The sequence below is a fragment of the Canis aureus genome, chromosome 28, assembly GCF_053574225.1.
Source record: "Canis aureus isolate CA01 chromosome 28, VMU_Caureus_v.1.0, whole genome shotgun sequence".
In the NCBI taxonomy this organism is placed as follows: domain Eukaryota; kingdom Metazoa; phylum Chordata; class Mammalia; order Carnivora; family Canidae; genus Canis; species Canis aureus.
Genome location: NC_135638.1, coordinates 22,404,508 through 22,430,684, shown reverse-complemented (window position 1 = coordinate 22,430,684; position 26,177 = coordinate 22,404,508). Strand labels below are relative to the sequence as shown.

The 26,177-nt window shown below is 37.0% G+C and overlaps 1 protein-coding gene across 8 annotated transcripts in view; it reads right to left on the bottom strand.

Moving 5' to 3' along the window:
- The window catches only part of NCOA2 (nuclear receptor coactivator 2), a 294,246-nt gene that overhangs the window by 217,222 nt on the left and 50,847 nt on the right, over positions 1-26,177 (bottom strand). The window contains exon 1 of one of the 8 annotated variants that reach the window (XM_077876609.1): positions 2,000-2,153. The exons of the other annotated variants lie outside the window; for them this stretch is intronic. The gene's annotated coding sequence lies outside the window, so the exon portion shown is untranslated. Of the gene's footprint in view, positions 1-1,999; positions 2,154-26,177 lie in introns of those variants that run through there. 8 annotated transcript variants of the gene reach the window in all.

Sequence of the window (26,177 nt, the reverse complement as noted above, 5' to 3'; positions counted from 1 at the left end):
AGAGAGAGACACAGGCAGAGGGAGAAGCAGGCTCCATGCAGGGAGCTCAATGTGGGACTCGATCCCAGGACTCCAGGATCACGTCCTGGGCCAAAGGCAGACACTAAAACGCTGAGCCACCCAGGGATCCCTCCTGATTTGTCTTAAATAATAAAGCACTCCATTTCTCAAGATATTCATATGCCTAAGATGCACTAATTCTTAGGACAAAATACACCAAATAAGCTTGTGATTATTTCACTTCATATTTCCCTATCTTCCTCATCCTATCAAAATATATATGGTATCTAACTCCAAAAATATATGCTGACATTTATCTTGTCAATTTGTGTCCAAAATCGAGCACAAATTTCATTCACTTACTCCTTTTAAATTTATCAAGCACCAGGTTCCAGAGGGTATAAAGAAAGTTGTATTAATATTATCCTTACTCTTACAAAATGTACTCTATAAGCCAACAATCTCTAAAAGAAAATTAATACCCTTTCCTACTCATTCCAAGAAGACTTTGCAATCCCTAGAACTTGCTCTATAGAGCATCAGAATAAGTCTTCTGTTTTCAAACTTGGCCTCAGGTCTGGGGCAGCTCTTTCAAGTGAAGTCAGTTCTACCTTTCTTCCTCTAATAAAGTTATTATTCACTCTGTTCTTTTAGATTTTCTTAAGATTATAAAAAGAATGTTCATTTTGAAAAACAGAAGAGAGAAATATGTTCACTACCACCCTCCACCCCTAAAGCACCTTTTGTCAATAGTTCAGTTATATTTCCATTTAGTGTATTTCTTTCAGGTGTTTTTCTATCCCTATCTTTAAATATCCCCTATTTAACAATACTGTTTCACTGTTTACAGAAACTGCAAGATGGAAATCTTTGTACATAAATCTTCATCTAGATATAGGACTACTTCCTTAAAACAATATTAGGAGTAGCATTCCTAGGTCAGAAGATTTGATGGACTGATGGTAAGGCAAGGTTCCTGATCTCTAAAGCCAAAATGATTTTCAGAAAATACCAATTTACACCACAAACCAGTAGTTCATGAAAATGTTCTTTGGTTACAACCTAATTAACAAAGAGCAGATTCGTTCATTCATTCAATTTACTAATCTGACAGGTAGAAAGTGGCATCTTACTACAGTTTTCACTTTTTTTTTTTTTATTTAAGAGTCTAATCTATTTTTCATAGATGTTAAAATGAAACTTAGCTTTCCCCAGAAATGGGCCACCCATGTCAGATGGGTCAGATGGGTGACATGGGTGGCCCATTAACTCGGTCTAGTATTCTGGTCTTTCTGGCCAAAGCTTAGTCACCTCTATATCATCACCTCATAAATGGAGGCCATTACCACCAACTAAGCAGTAGACTGATCTCCCTGAAACATACCGACCATACTAGTGACAGAGGCAGCTCAAATGGAGTGACCAGCAAACCAGCTTGTACTACTCTACCTCCCCTTAACTGACTGGCAAGACAAGTCAAAAACACTGGGTTAACATCTAACAGATTTCCACAGAAACTCCAACTGTTCTTAATAGTATTTTTCTCAATTTTCCCTTAGTACCTATATGATATACTTCAATGTAGTACTACTTTCAAAGTTTTATAGTACTTGTAACACAAACTGAGTCTGTGTATACACACACACACACACACACACACACACACACATATATATGCCTAAAGCACACAGGCTTTTACCCTTATTATTTAAGTTTTCTCACATATATATGAAAGGATATAGGTATTTCACTATTACTAGTTCAAAATAGTGATAGCAATAAAACTAATATAAATAAAGTCAGAAAACTGTCCCTTGTTTTTCATATACATACAGAGACAGACAGACAGACAGCACACACCCGAGCACAACACTGTAATCCCTACAATTACACAGAGAACCTAAACTCGAAGGGCATGTCTTTTGAAAAATTATCTGTAATATAGAAGGTTCACACAAGGAAAAGTGATAGCAAGTTTTTAATCTTAATTTAATGTTACCTATATACAATGAATCAGGAAGACTGCTGGGTCATATACTCAGTGAGCCAATGTTGAAGACTGAAGCCCCAAAGCTAGCGAAGTACCCTTGTCCCTTATGCAGACTTACTCCTAGACATATAGGTAGCTCAAAGCTATCTCCCCAACAGTCATGATCTTCCAGATGCCTAAAAGGCAGAACAGGAGAGGGGGTGAGAAATTTAACTTTCAGTAATTTTAAGCTTTAAAGTAAATTTATTGGTAGTAGTCCATAAACTCAACCCTGACTTATAAAAGGCAGAAATGGTCTTAAAAGAATTAAAGGCCTCAGCTACCTTACTGAGGTTCTAATAAATAACTTATTTACTGGGTTTCTCTAGAGACGGCACTCTCAATAGGACAATCAGTAACTCACTCAGTCCTGTCCCATAGCTCTTTACCAGCAACTAACTCACTTCACTGCCTTTGCTTAAGCTTTCCTTGCCCAACCTCAAATTTTCCATTTCTGTTACAAAATTACATACATTCTTAAAGTTTGCCCAGAGAGGTTAATACATTCTGCTTTATATCACCGCTTTCCTTACAACATAAGCACACATGACCAGTCTTCAACAACAATCTTGCCATCTATTTGTTTACATTTTGAATAATGGTATTATATAAGGAATATACCTAAAATAGGTTCAGTACACCTGGTAAAAGAATACGGCAGTATGCCTCCTGTCCTCATAAATGTGTATCTACATTTATCCTGAAATTCTTGCAAAATCCATAATCCTTTCAATCCATTCAAATATTGTCCAAAGGAGATAACTTGAAGCCGAGTACCAAAACTTTTTTAGCTGATATTTCAAAGATAAGTATTTCAAACAATTCTTCAACCCACCCTCTAAATAATACCCCCCCCCCAAAAAAATAGTGGATCAATCACACTGACTGCTAAGAGTTAATTCAGTTAAAAGGCAACCAGTTAAACAAAGCAGAAGTACAAACTGAAAATACAGGTTCACGAGCAACCAAAATGCCCCAGCTAAAGCAAACCTACTAAACTGTGGAAGGAAACCTACTTGGATTTCCAAAGTCATGTTTAATCTTACTAAAGAAAGCATTCATACACTAGATAATATGATTAAACACTGATGTATTCAAAGAGTTGAAACAGAATGAAGATAGGCAGATAAAACAGATAGGTTTTTAAAGCTGCATCACCTACCAAGTGCTTCCAATAATCCTCGGTCCTTTGGGAGACTGCATTTTAATGAACCGACGACATGCATCCCAGAGGTTCAACCCACATTTCCTGATTTCTATGACAAAGATGGTCATTAACCTACCAAGATCACCAGGAATGCAGTACCAGTGTGGCCACACTTAAATAAACCTTTCATCTACTTGAGCAAAACAAAAACACTATGAAACTGGTATGGCAAGTTATACAACTCAGCACTATTATACATTAGTTTCAGATGAGACCGCCTGACTAATCAGCGTACCTGAGACTCATACAAGAAAGCCAAACACGTGGAACTTGCATGAACTTGGAAAAACAAGAACTGATCAAGTCAAGCAATTTTTAGAATAACTTACTGTAAGATTACAAAAACCACCCTGTGGACAAAATTCTAGATCAAGTCCTATAGATTACGTGCAACTGCTATATAGCAAAGAAGATCCTGATTTTTCAGTGATAAAGGTCTTTATTGAGTTCTTCTACAATTTGTAAATTTGTGAATAAAGATCTTTACCATTCTTAAATTCCTTTGAAAATTCCCTTAAATGAAACTAAATGAAACACGTAATTTCTAGAATACTGCACTTGTCCTCTTTGTAGGAAAAACTTCATTAATATCACTGATTAAACAAGCAATCAAGGCTCGCTTATAAAGACAGGGATTAGGGGGAAAAAATAAAACCTCAGAAGTATTCAACCAATCTCCATATAAGTGTATACATTTACATTAAATATTTTTTTGTTCTAAAACATAACTTTCAGTTTCCCTGACACTAAACTAGACACCCTACCAGAGTAAGTAAAATTAAAAAGAGAAAAAATTACTAAGACTGAGACTACCAACATATGATAAGCAACTAGAACCCCCATACAGTACTAGTCATGGTCAGAGTGCAAATTTGTACAAACACTTTAAAAAACTGATTGGCTGGTACCTACTAAAGGTCACCATACTATTATTCCCAAGGCTAAGCAATTTCAATCCTTGGTGTATTTCCAAGGTAAGTGAGTGTAAAACATATTAAAAACTAAAAACATGGAGGTGCCTGGGTGGCTCAGTCTGTTAAGCGTCTGCCTTCAGCTCATGTCACGATCTCAGGGTCCTGGGATCGAGTCTCACATTGGGCTTCCTGCTCAGTGGGGAGCCGCCTTCTCCCTCTCCCTCTGCCCCTCCTCCGACTCATGTTCGCTCTCTCTCTCAAATAAATTATTTTTTAAACTAAAAATATATAAGAATGTGTATAGCACCTTTATTTATAATAGCCAAAAATGGAAATGACCCAGGTATCCATCAATAAGATGAATACATAAATTTCAATATATTCACATAACAGAACACTAAACAGCAATGAAAAATGAAGAAACCAACACCACATGATACAATAAGGATGAATCTCACAAATGCAATAGTGGGCAAAAGAAGCCTGATACCAAAGACCACATTATTATTATTCAGTTTTTATAAAGAACAGGGAAAACTAATCAAGAAGGATAGAGATCTATCTATGGGGATCAAGATCAGAAGAGTAGTTAGCTCTGAGGGGACACTAATGAATGGGCACATACAAGAGAGCCTACTGAGGTAGTGGAAATATTCTATATATTGATCTGGGTAGTATTTACAAAGGTGTATATGTATTTACAAATACATAAAAACTCATCTGAGTCATAGTCCATCTTACTTACCACTTACTGGCTTCCTGACCTTCAGTAAGTTTTAACCTCTCCAAATCTAATTTTTTCCTCTCTAGGGTGGGGATAATATCTTTGATATAGGGTTAATTTTAAGATTTTAAAACACTGGAAAAAATAGTTATTACCAAATTTCTTGTTTGCATCAAATGAGGAAAGTGTTGAAAGGATTTATAAATGTCAACAGCAAAAAGCACCAGCTGACATGGAGAAAAAAATCAGACACAATAAATTAAAATCAGTACTAGTCTAATGCCATATAGTATAAAAATAAAAAGTTGAACACAACAAAAATTCATGTGCAGTCACAAGAAAAAAATTATATTTATCTACTTTTAAGGATTATGAATGTGTATAATACATAGGAAAGATTTCTAGTGGAAGTGGTTAGATAAAATAAAAGCAATTTAACATCTGAAGGTTGGTTATCTTCAAGCATCCGAAAATGGTAGTTATGCAAAGCAAATAGATAATTACTGTATTAATATACAGTAATTTTTTTCTCTCTTAAATAAAAACTTTCAATTAGTTAATTTTAAAGCCTCTCATAGTCCCATTCACTTAAGAGGAGTCCATACAGAAAAGAGTTCTAACACTAAGTAAAGAATTAGTTCATTCCAAATTGCCCATAATGGTATAGCATTTAATTATAAAAAGCAAACTCTATGCTTAAATTACAACTTCGGCAAAAGTATTATATTTTTAACATAGTATTTCCTGGACTTTTTCTCACAAAAATGGTCAAAAGTAAAGTTATTATCACTTCAAACTGTTCTGCATATGGAAACAACAGCATAAAGCTTTCGTACTAAGCAAACCAAAATAGAATCTAACTTTTACTGACCAGCACAATGCCACAATGCTAAAGTAAAAAGCTTAAAATAACCCAACACGATAGAGTATAGCACATAAGTAATCACAGTCATTTCAATCTGTGAATTTTTACTACAGCTTCTACAGGTCTTTGAATTTATTCTAACTCAAAATTCCACCTTGCTACAACATAAAATACTCCTAAAAATTTTAAACTACTTTTAAAAACTCCCACAACTATATAAATTGTGTACATTTTCCTTTTCACAATTCTTTTCTAAGAAAATGTATAGGTAAAAACAACTAAGATATTCCTACCGTAAGCTAAAATGTCTAAAACTACTGCTATGTATTAATTTGTACCAACATTTAAAAAGCATAACACTTTGATGTTATTTTTATATCTACATTTTTTTACTGGCATTCAATGGCATCCCACCAGAGAAACCAAAGTAAAAATCAGACTTTTTCCAAAGTGAGGCTTTAATTTTCATTTAAACTTTATCTTTAAATGCTTACATTTAAATTTTCTAAAGCAAAATCTCATTCAATGAGGCAGCAATCAAATATATTGTTAACAAAATCATCACGATGTTATAGTCCCAGCAAAGGCAGCTCTTTCATACAGAGACAAATTATAGTTTTAAACATAAGTTATGACATCATGACATGAATGGAGATGCTTGAAAAGGTTGGAGTGCAAAAGTCCCTTCAAGGTCAACAGGATTTACTTTTACATTCATGTTACATGAATTCCTGTATTAAGGTTTCAAAAAAACAATACTTATGAAAAGCAGTCACTATGTGATAATGGAAGCCATTTTAAGACTTGTAAACTATTTCACTAAAAACTCAATTATATAGTAAACAGTAACTGGAATTTAGAAGGGGCTGGGGATGAAGCCAACACAATTGCTTGTAGCTAAAACCGGACAAAGTAAATACTCCCATTTTTTTTAATCTCTAGGAACTAAAAAAAAAAAAAAAAAAGCTAGTCAACTTTTTCAGTTAAAAAACACAACTACACTTACGTCTGAGCAGAGAATATGTGCCAAGTTTTGCCTACTGTGAACTAAAATGGCTAGATTCGTAAGGTTTAAAACGTACAGGTTTAAAACTATGCTCAATAAATTAAAAGAAAACCACCTACACTTGAATATGCTCCACAATATATTACAATATGATTCGGAGTCTATTTTAAGAACGCTGGTCTGACTAAAACTTTTTCCCAACTTATTCCTCATTCTAGATATTAAAATGAGTCTTTTTCTGTGGAAGTTAATAGAAAACTCTGCCAAAATCCCCTCTATTTTAGTCATAAGTTTTATTGTTGTTACTGGTGTTTAGGGAGGGGCTGGTGAGAAGAATATACATTATATTATGGTATATAAGATATATTGCAATTTAAATAGATTTTAACAACAAATTTTGCTGCTTATATCAAATTAATTTTTTTCCCATTTTAAATAACTCATAAGTGACCAAAGATTGTTTTGTTGCTAATCTTTAAAGATCAAACTCCAGGAGTCCATAGTTCAGGGAAACTCAAGCTTTACAAAACTGGACATGGTTGCTTAATACAGAGAAGAGTAAAAAGTACTGAAATTATCACATTGGAGATGGGGAATAAATTATTTTTATTCACAGAGTACAGTGCCTACATTTTACAGTTACCATCTCAAGTCATCTGAGCAGATCTGAAGGGTAAAAATTACCTTCATTTAACAAAGAAACAGAGAAAAATTAAGTTTAAATAATTTAAATTAAGTTTAAATAATAATTTAGCCTAGTCTTATTGCTAATGGCAAAGCCAAAATTCGAACCTAAGATTTCATACTCCAAATTCCATTTTCTACCTTTATCCAACTCACTATTTGGTTACAGCATTTGTCAGAGAGCTGGCAAGACCGGTCTTCTCCAACTGCTTACAGGGCATGTTCAAAGACTGGACTTTTTTTCTTAACTGACTTGAAAAAGTTAAGACTCAAAACTAAAATTGAACAAAGTCAAGAATAATCAGAAGCGTTCACTATTACACTGACAGATATCTCAGGGTGCTGGGGCCGTAAAATCACTCTGTGATTTTACCCACATCAGTCCCAGGTCCCCTTCAGCTCTGCACTGCTACTGGCATAGCAAGATCTCCTGAACTCTCCAGGGCAAACGTGAAGCAGTAAACACCATCAACACTGGCCTGCCTGGGAGGTTAAGCTCCTTGCCCAGTTAACAGCACTCATTTCCCTGCACCAACATCACAGTCAATCATCTGGTCAATTAGATTCTTTATCACACACTGCCAGACAATGTACCCATCCACATGCAAAAACTTTACACAAAATTTCCAAATTTCACAGGGAAGGGTCTCTGTGAAAAGAAGGGTCTGCAGTTTACCAGGGTGCCAAGGCATGGAGGTTTGAGAACCACTGGTGTGGGTGCCTACATGAACCCAGCCAATGAAGCCAATATATTGATGGTGACCAGTAAGTGCACTTGTCAATTCAGCAACTAAAGGCCACCCAGGCCCCTCCATCAGCTTGCTCAAACCAAGATTCATCACACAGGCCACCTCCCGATAGCATGCGCCAGGCCTGACCAATACAGCCAATCTATTTTCCAAGAGTGGGTAATACTGGTCAGTTATACTGTCATGCAACAAATGCTATGAACAGAAAATATGCTCATTAATTATGAATTTCACTTCTTCCTCCCTTCCTTTCACCATTTCCTCTATATCATATCAATCCTTTTCTCTTTTCTGACTGCTACTACCCTAGTCTGAGTCTTCATAATTTCACTGTTCAGTAACTTTTTCACTCATCTCTCTCATCTACCCAATCTCTTCTCTATACTGCTGCCAACCTGACCTTTAAAACAGCTTTTATCTCTATGTAACCTGAAACGATTGTTAACACCTCTCCCTAAATTTTAAGGCCTAATTTGTATCCCTCCCAATTTATTAATCCAACCTAATTCCTACTTCAGATGGATACCAGAGAACCAAATCAGCCTCCATAATTAAACAATCACTAAACAGGACCAAGTCAGCCCTCCTGCTTCCTAACACTGTATTTGTCAGCTTGACCTCTGATGGTGTCAACACACGTCATTCCCACACTAAAAACTCTCAAGAGCTCAACGTTGTTTATGTAATTAAGTTCAAACTCCTTAAGAAGACAGTCAAAATTCTCCATGATCTGGCACCCGTCTTGGCTGTTTTCTTATTACAACTGACATGCATCCTGCTCTCTAAGGACGCTGAGCATGTGGCCCTTGGTGGCCCTTCTTAGCAGAGATCACCTTGGCCTTCCCTAGATCCAGGTCTTAGTGCTCACCTTGATCCACCTATCAACATCCTTCTCATCTGTCAAGGATGCTCCTACTTCATCCTTCCTTGACCTCACTTCAGAGAATTAGATCTCTCTAGTCTCTTTCCACAAAACTTTCTTTATACTGCTTATCAGGTACTGTCTTGTATTTTAGTTACATCGGTCCACACATCTTATTTTCTCTTTTAGAGCATGAAGCTCTTAAAGGAAGGGGATTCTGATCCGATCTTTCCATCTATCCTAATAACTCGCAGCACGGAAACTTTCTTGAAATACCAGTTACCATAAATACCAACAAATGGAATATATTAAATATATATATTCCATTATATATTTATATTGGATATATAGATGGATCCTTGGCAGAAGCCATCAAATACTCTTCCTAGTAGATATGGTGAGAATAAAACAGTTAAAATGACAAATGTGGATTATCTGCTGACACCCTTGCCTGAATATATTCATTCTGCTCTTCCTACATAAACCACAATCATTTTCTCAGTCACTCTGAACATGTTTCACTCATTCCTGTTTCCATAAGCTCTGCTCACACTGGCCCCCATACATGCCCTACCCCTTCTTCAACTTCCATAATAAACTTTTTCTGGAATGATAGAAACACATTCATACTCATACCACAATGTCTGTTCTCTAGAAAGCATAGCTAAGCCAGCTGCTACTAATAAGTGTCTGCCAATTAAAATACTACACTAAAACAACTGAACAGATTTTACACTAGATTGGCAAGGCTTGTTGTTGTTTAATTGTGGTAAAATACACAAAGCATAAAATTTATTGTCATAATCACTTTTACATGTACAGTTCAATAGCATTCAGTGCACTCACTTTAGTGCAGACTGATCTCCAGAATTAGTTTCACCTTGCCAAACTAAAATTCTGTAGCCATTAAACAGTAGTAACTCCCTCATCCCCACCCCTCAACTACCTCCTGCCTCTGGCCCACCATTCTATTTTCTGTCCCTCTGAATTTAATTACTCTAGGTATTTCATATGAATGGATTCATTCAGCGTTTGTCTTTCTATGACTGACTTACTTCACTTAGCAAAGTACCTTCAAGGTACATCCAAGTCATCAGAATTTCCTTCCTTTTGAAGGCTGAATAATATTCCATCGTGTGCATATACCACGTGTGCATACCACATTGTATTTATTCATTCACCTCCCAATACACAGAGTCGCTTCCACCTTTTGGCTATTATGAATGATGCTTCAATGAACGTAAGTGTTTAAATTAGGGTTTAAGAGAACTCAATCACCCTGGGGGTGCTGCATGGAGAGAGGACAAAGGTACCTCATAGGCAAAGAAAGTCACCTTACAAAGCAGGCAAAACTGCAACAAGTTGCCCCTTATAATACTGGAGATAGGTTTAAATATACAAAGATACCAAGAACCAAGAGCTGCTCCCAAAACAAATTAGGAGTTAGTGCTAACATAAGTTTGTTAGTATTTTTTTAATACGTGGCATAGACCCAATATTGACAACTTTAAGGGTGATGCCTATGTACATGTGTATACATATATACGGCCTCTCCTCCACTGCTGAGAAGAACCACCAGTCATACTCAAACAAATGAACCTCTGCTATCACTTGTCCTGGAACATATTAGAAAAGTTGTCCTTGACAAAAGCAGCCCCTTTAATGCTGGCACTTCTGGTATTCTCTATGGAGCTCATTTAGAATCAGGCAATAATACTGTCACTTTCTTCTTCCATATTTCTAGCTTCCCCCATAAACTCAAACACAGCTCACATTCTTAACCCCCAATTTCCAGGATAAGAGAATAGAATTTGTTCTTGATACAGGAACTTTCACCTGTAGAAGGAGGATTTGGGAATGACTGCACACAAAGCCAGATGTGGGTTCACTCACAGGCAGAAGCTGTCACACTGCCTGCCTCCCAAACATCTAGAAGAGCAAGATGATAAGAATTCCTGCTGACAAATCCCTCCCAGGAATCCCTGTCTGGTGAGCAAAAGCATGAGAGGAAGGGGTCTGACAAAGGAAAGCATCTGGACTCAACTTTCCAAGAAAGATCCTTCTGGATAAGGATACTGATTAAGATACTGATTAAGAGGAGACTGATTTAGAGCACACACTCTGAAGGCAGCATTGAGATTTGAATAATGGCTCTCCACACACTAGCTGTGGGGCCTTAGGCAAGTTACCCAACCTCTGTGTGCCACCTGCAAAATACAGGTAATAACCATACTCTCCTCATAGTGTTGCTATTCTAAGTAAATGAGTTAACATTTTAATATTTTATTTATTTATTCATGAGAGAGAGAGAGAGAGAGAGAGGCAGAGACACAGGCAGAGGGAAAAGCAGGCTCCATGCAGGGAGCTGGATGTGGGACTGGATTCCAGGACTCAAGGATCATGCCCTGGGCCGAAGGCAGGTGGTCAACCGCTGAACCACCCAGGGATCCCCCAAATGACTTAATATTAATGAAGCACTTAGGACAATGCTTGTCCCAAAGTAAGCACTATAGCTACAAGTGTTTGTAAAATAAAGAGTAGTTTAAGTCTATGAAAATGCCTGATACTGCAAAGGCACAATGAAGTCCTGGTACTTCAACCAATTTTTTTTTTAGATTTTATTTATGTATTTACTAATGAGACACACACAGAGAGAGAGGCAGATACACAGGCAGAGAGAGAAGCAGGCTCTACGCAAGGAGCCCAACATGGGCCTCGATCCTGGGACTTCAGGATCACACCCTGGGCTGAAGGCAGGTGCTAAACCGCTGAGCCACCCAGGGATCCCCCTTTCAACCAATTTTTAAATGTGTACATTCCTCAATATACACATGCATAACCACAAATTAAATTATTCGTACCTTAAAAGTCAGTAAAACTGTATTGCGATGATGCATGCCCAGAAAAGTGTGCCTTCATTGATTTAATTACAAATGAATATTCTTTTAACAAAGAAAACACATGGTACTCATGAATGTCTATTTAGTACTTAAAATATTACTTGCTAGCTTCACATTTGTTTATATTTTTCTAACTACTCAGTTTCAACTTCTGACAAAACAGAGTATGAGAAATAAGCTACATGACTTTTCATAGCACTGGCAGACAGAAAGGACCTGAGGCCAAATTTTCCAATACTCAAATGCATTCCATTTAATAATACGTGTTCAATACCATGTTGTCTCCTCAATGTATTTTGTGCAAATGTGATATTTCAGTTATACCTCAGTACAAATCTCTTTTTTCTATGAGAGTAACTTCTAAACTATAACCAATAAAAAAAGCACCTAGGATTCTTTTCCCTTAAAAAAAACTAAAGATATTTTTTGGAATGACTAGGATTTAAAGTATTTTTAACATCTGTTCTCAACTACTATAGATCTCAGTAATAAACCTGACAAGATACAGTATCAGTGAAAGAATTTCACATACAGAAGTAGTTGTTTAATCACCCTTTTCTAAGTAATTTGTCTGTTTTGACAAATGAATGACATTTAAATTAAGTACCTTATACCTTCAAAATACAAAATATCTGAATTTTTTTTAATTAACCACATTAATGCAGTCAACCTTAGGATCTTGAAAATTAATGTAATAGAGAGCAAAACAAAAAACCCTCACATAGTCCCTTAGAGCCTACAGAAAAAACAAAGCTTCTCTTATCTTTGTAAGTCAATTCTGAACACTTAGTTTTCAGAAAATTCAAAATAATTCTGTAAATTATTTTCCTTAAAGTTTAGAACTTGCAAATACTGTTTTTATGTGCTTCCTAACATTCATACCAATTCAAATAAAATTTCATGTTGAGACATTTTTAGTTTGATACTGCATTATCATTACTTTGAAGGAAATATAATGTTAGCTTTCTTCCTCTGATTCTACATCTACACACACATTTTTATTTGATCATTTTAATACTCATCTGTGCCAGATTCTCATGTGCTGAATTACTGCCAACCTTGTAATTCTGGAGTGGATTAGGTACTGCAGAATATACATTATCTGACATTAATACATCACTTTTCCATTCTATTTGGGTTTTGTTTTTATTTTTATTTTTTACAGGGAGGAGGGGCAGAGAGAGAGAGGCAGGGGGAGTTAAAGCAGGCTCCTTGTCCAGCGTAAAGCCAGACTCGAGGCCCTGAGACAACAACCTGAGCCAAAATCAAGCTGGACGCTTAACCAACTGAGACACCCAGGTGCCCTTCTATTTAGTTTTTTAAAAAGAAAAGGATAGGTATCTCCCTAGCTTGCAACTTACATACTTTTCTCCCTTTGCAGTTGTAGACACACACACACTCTACATAGTTAAAAATCTCTTCTGGAATATGTTTAGCTAAGCAGGAAAATTTATGTATGGTAGAGTCCAAATATGCTTTTTTAGCACATACAAAATGTAAGTAATGCCACTGGATAAAGTACATAAAGGTACTATTTCAGAAATAACAGCTTATAAGCCATTAACCATTAACTTATATTCTATTTCACTATAGGCACTAAGCAGAAAAGATAAATATTTAATATCCTCCTATGGTCAATAAATTTGAATTATTTCAACAGTCACTGCAAATACATTAGCAAATGCCTCTAGTTATAACCCCACAGGTTAGTAAACAATTTTCAAGGGACCAAGTCACTAGCAGAATTGAAGTTTATTCAATCTTCTGATCAAATATTCCTTTAAAATTTATGTTTTTATAAATAAAATCAGTGCAAAATTTCTACTTATGCCCCTTCTGGTCCCTAAGTTTCATTCTGCCATACGTTACATCCTTCCTAGAATGTCAAAAATTACTGAAATAATGGATGAATCTTTCCATACCACAAATATCTCAAAGATGATCCCAAAGCCCAAGTAATCAGTAATGATTTACATTGGCACAAACAGGCAACCGATATAAAATTATGAGGACAAAAGATCTCAATCTTCTTTTTCATTAAGAAACCAAATCTTAGGGGCACCTGGATGGCTCAGTGGTTGGGCATCTGCTTTTGGCTCAGGTTGTGATGCTGGGATCCTGGGATAGTGTTCGGCATCAGACTCCCCACAGGGAACCTGCTCTCCCTCTCCCTATGTCTCTGCCTCTCTGTATCTCTCATGAATAAAATAAATGTTTTGAGAGAGAAGAGGAGAAGAGAAGAGAAGAGAAGAGAAGAGAAGAGAAGAGAAGAGAAGAGAAGAGAAGAGAAGAGAAGAGAAGAGGAAAAAGAAGAAAAAGAAAAGGAAAAAAGAAAGAAAAAGAAAAAAGAAAAAAGAAAAAGAAAAAGAAAAAGAAAAAGAGAAAAAGAAAAGGGATCCCTGGGTGGCGCAGCGGTTTGGCGCCTGCCTTTGGCCCAGGGCACAATCCTGGAGACCCAGGATTGAATCCCACCGTTGGGCTCCCAGTGCATGGAGCCTGCTTCTCCCTCTGCCTATATATATCTTTGCCTCTCTCTCTCTCTGTGTGTGTGACTATCATAAATAAGTAAAAATTAAAAAAAAAAAAGAAAAGAAAAGAAAGAAAAAGAAAACAGAATCTTATTTGAAGCTTTCATTACAGGGTTACAATACAGGAGGGTTAAGAAGGTGTGCTGGGCTGGCTCAGTCAGGAGAGTATGCGACTCCTGATCTCAAGGTTGTGAGTTCAAGCCCTACACTGGGGGGTAGAGTTCACTTTTAAAATAAGTAAGTAATTCCAGGTTAAAAAAAGTGAAAGATATTCAACTTGAGTTCCACCAGACAAAATAATCTTCCTAGAAAAATGTGTTTCAAAAACCCATTTTAGGTTGACTGTTTGGAACCTGGGACACTCTCATGATGACAGTGTTATAAATGGTTATTACGATGTCTTAGACCAGCAACAAAAGCCTTTTTGATACATATATTCTATTTGTATAGCACTAGAGTATGTTTACAATTTACATGAGCAAAAACATTTCAATACGAAAACTCAGAGTACCCATCAGGGGTTTCAGGAATCCACCTCCCCCTCAACTAGCAGCAGTGGGACAGAGGACATGCCTCCCCTCTGCTGGAGAGTAAGAGAACATTGTGTCTCCCACTGAGTGGGGCCAGAGGGGAGATACCTTGTGGATGCAGGAAATGTTATAGGAAAGATAATGGGCAGGGAAAGGTGGGAAGATTTAAGAAGCGCTGAAGGACAAGAAGGGGACTGGAGATTTGAGGGCAGGTGCTAAGCTTGAGAGGAGATCAGCACAGGTAAGGAACGGTGAGTGCCAGCAGAACTAAGCAGTAGACACTTTCTGGCCTGGGGCCAGCCTGCTGCCTCTCTTTCAACCCACCTCACCTGCTACCTTTGCCCAGACTTTACTCCTCCTCTGGCCAGCTACAAAACAGAACACAGCCTCTCTTCTGTCTCTATTAACAACAAACCCTCTAAATCTCCAAGGATTTTTTTATTACTAACAACAACAACAAGGTGTTAAATGGGCTCTCTTATGCACTGATTTATGGTGAGCCTTTTTGGAGGAAAATGAGACTCCATTCCAGGAACTGGGACAAGCTATGGAGTGGAGGAAAGGGGATGGCTTCTCTGTGGGCCCGGGGCAGAGATAAAAGGGAGGCTGAGGGGAGCGCAGGTTTCAACAGCAGTGGGGAAAGAACTCCCAAACTGCAGTGTCTTACAACACAATTCAATTGTGTAAATCAAAACCTGCCTATTAACAAAACTTCAGCCATTTGAAAGACAAAATACAGTTCTGAAGAGCATAGAAAATAAACATTTAACTGTCTCAAGAAGACAGTTAATTTACTTAATGTAAAATGTGTCTCAAGTGTAGTTACTGTTAACATACTCTTTTCAACTGCTGATGTCAAAGCTGCAGTTTTGTAGTAAATTACAATGGCCAAGATAATCTATGAGTAATTTACCGTCCAAGTTCTTTAATCACACCTGGAAACATTTAAGCCTGTCATGCCATGTATGCTAATGGTTAGGAAGCAGGGCCTGTAGATTAACCACATCTGAAAAGTTAAATTATCATTTCATACAACTCCAAAGGATCACAAATAATGCAATATGGTGACTCCCCAGGGGTAAAAAGGCAATGTGTGACATATGGGAATAGAGGGATAAATAATCACTCCAAAGACCTTCACAGACAGTTTTTTCAAAGAATTTGTAAACGTGCCATGCATGGTTTATAAATTTTTTCTCTGCTCAGAAGTTGTCTTCATATTTAGAAATGTAATTTTTCAGCCAGATAAAATTTCAAAGCATTTTTGAAGAAGTATAGTTAGTCTAATTTTTTTTTTCCACAGGATTAACAGCACATGCACCCAACCACTGCCCCAGTGCATACTATCTTTTCTCTTTACATGGGGGAGAAAGAAGCACTACAAAACCCAGTAAGCACAAAAAACAATTAGCAGCAGTGTGATAGCAACTAAACCTTGACTTAGAGAAATACATATAATGCTTGGATCCAGTCCAAGTAACTTGTAAAATCCTATTAAATTGATGAATCACTCATAATTTTGGTTTGTTTTAGCTGTAAACTCCTAAATGTAATACAAGCATTTAATCCCTCTCACAAATAATATAATAAATGCCAAGTTACTTTGCCTAGTATTTTTTTGCCACTGCTCTCCAAATCAGATTTATTATTATTATTATTATTATTATTATTATTATTATTATTCCCCAGGATTTGCAGAACCTCTATTCTAATACTCTCAAAATTTTTCAAGTAACTGAGACAAAGGAGTCCAGGTGATTTGCCAAAGTGCCAAAGGAGACAGCAAAAGTGACTTCAAAGCCACGGGCCAGTTAGCAGAAGTGAAGCTGAGGCTAGAAGGCAGGCAGGACCAGGGCTCCATGTCCACCATCTTCTCCCCACACCAAAACAGCAACTCCCACCCACCTCCACTACTCACGTCCAAATACGAAAAACTGCAGTGCTTGCCACTGTCTAATGAAATGACACTTCTAAGGGTTAGCATCCATGGTACTGTATATACACCACTCTAGTCAAGAAATAATCAAGCTGTGCTAATAAACAGAACTTATATGGTTTCTTCTGACACTGTGAGACATACAGAAATCTACAGATGAAATCCCGACTGTAAATGCTTAATAATAAAATGTTTAATCAAGAATAGAACATTCTCACACCTATCTCCTTCAAAGCTGTAAAGACCTAGTTTTCTGGCCATCACTCTGGCCCTGCCACTGCACCTGCCATTCTGACCTATACAATGACTTTTTAATAACTGTTTACAGCCACTAGGTGTAAATATCAAAGTGCTTGCTAAACATTAATTATTTCTCCTGGAAACATCCCTACTTACAGAGACCAGTATACTCGGACTCAGATTAAAAAGTCTGTGCCTATACTGAGCACAATATTTTTATACTGCTAAAGCTTAAAATTCTGGTTATTGGTGAAATGACTATCAATCTGAACATGAGCTACCTGCCTTTTTCCTTTAAAAAGCTAAACATTGTCATATGAAATGATTTTCTTTTACAAAATAGGGAACTTTATCATATACATCTATGTTCAAATGGCCTACTGAACTAGAAGCTACAAGCTGGCAGCTTCTGGATCTGCATTATTCACTACTGCATTACTGGTTTCTAGCCCAGTACCTAATAAGAACTCAGAAAACAGGGGCATCTGGCTGGCTTAACTGGGGGAGCATATGACTCTTGATCTCAGGATTCTGAGTTCCAGCCCTATGTTGGGTGTAGAGATTACTTAAGTAAATAAGCTTAAAAAAAAATAACCTCAAAACACTTGTAGAAAGCAGGCAGGGAGGGAGAAGTGGAACAAAGACTGGGTTAGCACATCCGTCTCTGAACTCAAGCTGTTAAGCTGAATAGAAACCTGTCATAAGTGGTAGCAAATTAATGCTTAATATAATTCCTATGTGTATCTGTTCACTGTATTCCCAAACATTTCCAAATCTTTTATTATTATGGAATTTCAGAAAGTTTACTTTGTTGACAAGCTCATGGACAGGTTAGTCAGGATTTTTCAAGTACAAAAGCATAATTTTAATATTTGCCAATATCATCCATGTAAAATATACTGACAGATTCACTTTAAATTGGGCTAAAATGGTTTTCCTTAATGTAAATAAAATTTAATGTCTTATTTTTAATCCTCTTCACTCTATAGATTAAGAGACAAAAATAGTGAGATTTCCCTCCTACATTTATAGATTCATATTGAATTCACATACATTAACTTACCTTAAACTTTAAAATATCATTGTGAAGGGGATCCCTGGGTGGCTCAGTGGTTTAGCACCTGCCTTTGGCCCAGGGTGTGATCCTGGAGACATGGGATTGAGTCCCGCATCGGGCTCCCTGCATGGAGCCTGGTTTTCTCTCTCTCTCTCTCTCTCTCTCTCTCTCATGAATAAATAGAATCTTAAAAAAAATAAAATATCGTGAATTCTTGAAATTTATTTTTTTAAATATTTTATTTATTTATTCATGACAGATAGAGAGAGCAAGGCAGAGACACAGGCAGAGGGAGAAGCAGGCTCCATGCAGGGAGCCTGACATGAGACTTGATCCCAGGTCCCCAGGATCACACCCTGGGCTGAAGGCGGCGCCAAACCGTTGAGCCACCGGCGCTGCCCTTAAATTCTTTTTTTTTTTTTTCCCGAAATTCTTTATTTAAATTTTAAAAAATCCACTCACCCACCCCAAAAAAGAGAGAGAACACAAAGATACAACGTAGGCCTGCCACAGCAGAAACTAATGTCTCTAGACTCACTCCAAGCAGCTCTGCTACTATAAGGACTGCACCTGTGAGAAAGGTAACATCAGTCCCTAGAAGCAGGACTGTTACACTTGCAGCTACTTCTCTAGACAGGCTAAGTTTATGGCGCTTCTATAGTGGTAATTCACTTTACAGTCAATGTCTTAGGAAGAGTGTATAAGAAATTTCCCTGCAGTTTTTTCGATCAGTATTTCCCAACAACAAATTGCCGAGTCAACAAGAAAGAAAAAGCTGAGTAAGAAACAGTTCCTGCCCACTAGGCGTTTACAATCTAGTATGAGATATTAAGAAAGGACACAAATGGCTCTAACACAAAGTGAAGTAAGTGCCCTAGGGAAAACAAACAAAAATGTTCTGCAGGTTCCCAAAGGTAGCCAAGAATGTAAGAGATCATGCTTGACAAGCTTCCTTTCGACGGGCAGGGTGAAGGAAAGGGTATTCCTTGAAGAGAGTCAGCAGCTGGACAACGATGTAAGAGCAGAAGGGAGACGACACGCCAGCTGGAAGCCAAGCACAGGCAGGGCAGTAAGGGAGGGACAGACCAAGATAAAAGTGGGCATTTACCGAAGACCTAGAAGGCTGACGAAGGAGGTCGTATCTATTTGAGGAGGCGGTGGGAGAACCAAGGAACTTGAGTGAGGCTAACATGTAGTCTGATTGCGGTGCTTTAGCAAGTTTAATCTTATTTCGATATGGAAGATGAACTGGCTCGGCCAAAAAGGCAGGAGATGCCACAATAGTCCGGGTGCAAAGTGCTGGGGGTGCCCGTGGGGACAAAGGGGATGAAAAGGGATGTCATGTATAGAGACACGGTGAAGGTGGGCTGCATACAGCCTGGCTGGCAAGGACACGTAGAAGGTGAGAGTGGGAAAGGCAATGACTGATGTTTTGTGTGTGCCTGGGAGGGTGGCAGCGCCAATGAACAGAAAACAGGAAATCTGGAGGAAGAACTGGTTTGGGTGGAGGGAAGGAAAGAGTTTCACTTTGGCTGGGCTACACTAAAGGTGTAGCAGACAGAAACGTCAAGCAAGCAGTTAGAGCTTAAAAGCAAGGTCAGGAAGGGGTTATAGATTTGGGAGCTATCCAAATAAAGGTGATGAGCAGGATAAGACCACCAATAAAAAGAACACATTGGCCCAGAAGAGGCAAAAAAAGGTTTGGAAATGCCTATCTGGGGATCCCTGGGTGGCTCAGCGGTTTAGCACCTGCCTTCAGCCCAGGGCGTGATCCTGGAGTCCCGGGATGAAGTCCCGCATCAGGCTCCTGAATGGAGCCTGCTTCTCCCTCTGCCTGTGTCTCTGCTTCTCTCTGTGTGTCTCTCATGAATAAATAAAATCTTAAAAAAAAAAAAAATGAAAATGCCTACTTTCAGGGGATGGAGGCAACAGGGGAAGAAAAAAAGCAAAGAACAAACACTACTGGCCAGGGATGGAAGAACTAAAGCCAGGCTCTGTTCAGTATGGCATAAGTTAATTGGGGGTCTATTATATGAGGGCATTATGGTAAAATGATGAATAAATAGTAAAGTTTCTACTTTAAACATCTGATGTCAAGAAAATAAGCAAAATAAGGATTGCAAAAAGAACTTAGGAGGACATAATTATAGCTACTGACAGAGACTTTTTTTTTTTGACAGAGACTTTTAATACCCATAGAAGAATACTACGAACAACTTCATGTCAATATTTGAAAAAATACGGAATGGATAATATTCTAGAAAAATATACAGTATCAAAAATTTGTCTCAAGAATAAATTAAAATCCTGTGCTAACCATAAAAAATAAATTTTTACCTGAGAGCCCCTAAACAGACAAAATTAGCAAAGTGTAGGACCACATCACTAGATACAAATCGGGGGGGAATAAAACATTAGCAAACTAAATACAGATGGGGACTTCCTTGACCTAGTTCGAGGGCATCGAGTGGCCCACTACAAACTCTGGGTGGTCTCCAGTCATGACAACTCTGCTCCCCAAACTTTCACATGAAAAGTGACTGCATTTACACTCATGTCAGCATTCCATCAAATCCTGAATTCTGACACTAAGGAAGACTTTCATGTCATTTTCCAAGCAGAGAAAAACATAATTCTAGGTATCTCCAATTTTCTTTAATATGCTGTTATGCATGGATCATATACGAATCTAATTTTCATGTTTTTTCATCCTATCTTGTAGTACTAATTTCTACAAGTTTACTTTTGAATATATGAGAGCTCTTTATCCTAAAACTGACTTTTATAATACTCCTAGAAGCACTTTTAACACATCCTCAATTTCCATGATGGATTCTGAAGAATTTATCCAAAATCATATTTTAAGAACCTCAATTATGTCCTCCTCTTCATATTAGTAGCTCTAAGAAACAAGTATTTGTTGTTTACTGACATGTGTCCAGATCATTTTTTTTTCAACAGAAGAACATACAGCACCTCTCTTTTTTGTGTGTTTAAAGCATAGTTTTGTATAGTGGCAAGATAACATGCTGTTCTCACACTCTTCCAAAGAATGCCTAGCATATTACTGATCTTAGCTCAACAGCTATAACCATCTATAACAGCTTATTGATTCTTATCCCAATTATAATTATATTCAAGACTCCTAAGTTAATAAATATAATTCATATGATTTTTCCTAAATACACCATGAAAACTATCCTACTAATTCACTCGTTTTTTTTGCTCACTCATTATCTGCAGTTAGGTTTTTTCCTGGGGCATTCACTACCCAAAAGGAGCTTAACACTGACTGTATACTACCCTCCTTTACATCATTTACAAAAATATGGAATGAGATCAATTCGAGTAGCAATTTCTTGGGAACACCCCCACCACACACACACACACACACACACTCTCTCTCTCTCTCTCTCTTTTTCCTCTAGAGAAATGACAGCTCACAACCAATATTTACTTCCTGTTTCTAAGCCAATGTGACTCCACGAATAAACATTTCTCCTCCATCCTATAGTAATACAAAAGTTTTTATTCCTTTTGGATTAGAACTTTGAAAGGTTTTATAAAGCTTACACAGATTATCTTCACTGTATCTCTCTCACCATATACTCCAATAATCTTCTAAAATAACTCCAGTTTGCCAATTAAGCAGGCTTTTCTTTTGTAAAACCAGATTCAATAATTTTTGTTCCAACACCTGAATATTAAATTTAGCAAGACTGGGGCACCTAGCTGGCTCAGTCAGAACAAGGAAATCTTGATCTTGGGGTTGTAAATTCAAGCCCCATGCTGGGTATAGAGATTTCTTAAAAATAAAAATATTTTAAAAAAGAGATAGCAAGACTAGATGACACATGATTTTCTGACTTCTCAACAAACTTTCTTATAATAGGATTTATAGAGATAACCTATCTTTATATTACATAAATCTAGTCACAGTTCCATTAACTCCAGCCATTAATTTTCTTAAAACTGAGTGAACCACCTAATGAAGTGATTGACTGTATTTGTTTTGCTAATTAAGCCAAGAATATTCTATTCTTTCAACAGCCCTGTCTGCTTCTTTTTTTTTTTTTTTTTTTTTTTATTATTTATTTTTATGATAGGCACACAGTGAGAGAGAGAGGCAGAGACACAGGCAGAGGGAGAAGCAGGCTCCATGCACCGGGAGCCCGACGTGGGATTCGATCCTGGGTCTCCAGGATCGCGCCCTGGGCCAAAGGCAGGCGCTAAACCACTGTGCCACCCAGGGATCCCGTGTCTGCTTCTAACTGTAAACAAAATTTCTGATAAAGATTCCATCTAAACATACCCCTATTTTTCATCTCTGAGTATATAATTTACAAATGAATTATCAACAGTTCCAAGAATTACTAATGAATCTTTACCTGGGCCTTTTGACTTGAGGAAGGTTTATTTGGAGTCATTTTTAATCTCAACAAGTAACTCTTTGATTTGATTCTGGCCTCTTGACTTCTAATTTACATCTTGTACATTACACTTAATTGGGCAATGTTTGATTTTTTTTTTTAAAGAAATCTATCTTCTATAATTATGGCTTCTTTTAATTTTTCAAAAGGTCATGAGGAATTTCTACCCATGGATGAGATCCAATTAATCTTACACTCCAAACTTTTTCCAGGATACTCAAAACAGTGCTTTAAAATAAACACTAATATTCAATTATGTTTTTATATCCCTTAAATTAACTTAATAAACTGTTTAGTAAACATCTCTTATGTCCAAGCAAAATACTTGTGCTTATACGTGGTATCTCTCTTAATCAGGAGGAAAGTACTATATTATTCACCTTTATAAATAAAGAAGTTGAAGCTCAGAGTGCTGAAAAAAATTGCCACATGTCCCAAAGTTTACATATGATAGGACTCAAAATTGGAAGCCAGATCTGATTCTGAAAATTAGTCCCTTCCCATCAAGCACACTGATATACAACTAAACAAGACATAGTCCCTATACCCAAGAAGGTCCCTGGGATGTAACTAAAAAAATTCCCAACACAACATATAACTTCTATCAACTTTCTTAATGCCATTTTGTAGTAGAAAACTTTTCTGAAAGGATTTTGAGGTTTCTCCCATACAGAGTTACTAAATTAAATTTTGTGCCATTGGGCATTTACTAACTGCTTTTTATCCTGAAGATACTATGTACTGTGCTAAGTGCTCATAGTGAAGGTGGAGGTCAGTTATGTAATACCTTTTACGTCATGAACCAATACACACAATAACAGAAACCAAAGTCACATGAAAAAGTATTTACTGTTACTACATGTGATATACTGTCATCTATATTATAATTTTCTCTTTTATTTCCTAGAGAAAGAATGTGAATGGGCAGAGGAGGGAGTGAGAGAGAATCCCAAGCAGGCCCCACATTCAGCACAGAGCCTGAGGCACCCTGGGATCATGATCTGAGTGAAAATCAAGAGTTGGACACTCAATCCACTGAGCCACCCAGGCACCCCTACATTATATTTTCTTTAATGTTAGTCATGACCCACTAAATTAATTTTACAACCCACTTACAGATCATGTGTCCCCATTTGCAAAACACTGACCAGAAGAGATCTCCACTTTTGCTTCTGATTCAATGTGTTCATTCTTTATAAATGAAGCTTTTATGGCAAATAACACCCATAAGGGCTAATTTTGCTACTATGCTCAGCAGTAGTATAGCAGATCATTCAAATCACCCTACATTTTAATGTTTCATATTTAATGATGTACTATTTTTGAGAGCTTCAAATTGTTCCTAATTTGAAAATAAAGGTTAGATCCAAACTATTAACAAAAACTAAAATTTTACTTTGAAAAGATTTTTTAAAAATTAACTGCCAGTCATTTAGCTTAAAGTCATTTCACAGTGACAGTCTATTAACATTAAAGAAAACATATTTAAGGGGCTCCTCAGTGGCTCAATGGTTGAGCATCTGCCTTTGGCTCAGGTCGTGATCCTGGGGTCCTGAAATCAAGTGCCTCATCAGAGCCTACCTGTCCCTTTGCCTCTGTCTCTGCCTCTCTCTGTGGGTCTCTCATGAATAAATAAATAAAATAAAATTTAAAAAAAGGAAGAAAAGAAAACATATTTAAGAAAACCAATCAACTTGGGTGTTTAAAAGAACCAAAACCATCCTTAAACAGTAAGTTTAGGTAAGCCAACTTGTTCTTCAAAAAAATTTGTCTTCAATCTGGTGAATATTTTTTAGACTAGAAGAAAGTTTAGAAATGAAAATGGTCATACACACATTTCAAAAATGAAAAAAAATAAGGATTATAAATCAGGATTTATGACTTTGGATTATGACCAAAGTCATAAATGTCCTCAATTTGGACTAGAACCTGGCTGCCTATCAGTGTGGTCTATTTCCACTATGCTACACTTTGTCCACACCTTATAAAAATCACTATCACCAAGCCAACTTGGCTACCTACTACCTACCTTATCTAAAATTTTAAGGTTAAAAAAAAATTATAAGGTAATTATGCTTTGACCTACACAATTGAAGTATACTTGATTATGTAACTGTGTGCTCTCTCCTCTGAGTCCTGTGCTTACGTTTTAACTTCTCAATAGTCTTTAAATATGTCTTACAAATAAACTGACCCTTATAAGCTATTAAGTATTGTAAATATAATTTAGCCATAGAACTACTTGAAAGTCAGTTTCATATTTAATCTCCTTAATTAATTGCACGTATGCCTGCCAAGACCTTAGCCCTGGATTCCATCATGTTGCTGTAACCATCAAAAGAAAACTTATTTCTTCGCTAAAAAAAAAAGGAATTGCTCTCTTTATTTGCACAATCTACCCTCTCCCAAGGGTGTGACAAAGGTTTCAGTTGTGATTTCAAACCCCCTGCAAAGCATCATAAATAATATGAAAACACACATCATTTTCATCTTAGATTGTCAGGGCATTGTTTTGTATAAAAAATGATTTTAAAGTTATTTTTAAAGTCATCACTCTATACCCATGTTATATTTTCAAACGCTAAATCATATATCTGAGTGAACTTAACAACTATTTATTTTCATGTTTTGTTGATGCAGCTTTAAGTTATCTAAAACACTAGAAAGAACAAGATTCATATTAAACTACAAAACACTCAGAGGCCTGTGTCTTCTCATAGAGATGTTCCCAAAGTTAATTCTAGCAGAAAATCCAGAGATGTGCACTCCCGTCCTTTGAAGGTGCTAACAATAGTTTTCTCCAAAATTGGCACAGAATAACTGTACTCTACTATACAACAGTCTGAAATACATTAAAACCTGTGACACAGGGACACCTGGGTGGCTCAGCAGTTGGGCATCTGCCTTTGGCTCAGGTCAGTGATCCCGCGGCCCGGGGATTGAGTCCCACGTTGGGCTCCCTGCATGGAGCCTGCTTCTCCCTCTGCCTCTGTCTCTGCCTCTCTGTCTCTCTCATAAATAAATAAATAAAATATTTTAAAAAACAAAAACAAAACAAAACTGTGACACAGCCCTAATCTAATAGTTCAAAGACCAAGGACACCTGCTTTCCATCTTTGATGAAAAGTAACAATTTATGTCCCTAGTTTCCCCAATGACAAAAATCACTTGACAATGGCATCTACTAGAATATTGAAATGTCTTAGATAATATTATGAGTTTAATATTAATTGAAATAAGCATCTACTCAATGCTAAGGGATTCTATGAAAAATATGTTTGCCCAAGAGCTATCTTAAAAAATAACAGAACTTTACTTAAGCAAGAATGGAAAAAGATATTTATTCTTTCGTGTAGTACAGATTTTGGAGGAAAAAAAAGTTGTTGGCTTATTATTCTCAGAGATTTAAACAGTTCTAATATAATGAATTTATTTATGGAAAAAATTAGGCCGATCAAAGCCTACTGTAATTAAAGGTGTTTTGGCACAGATGTTGGTCCTCGAATGTTTGCTTTG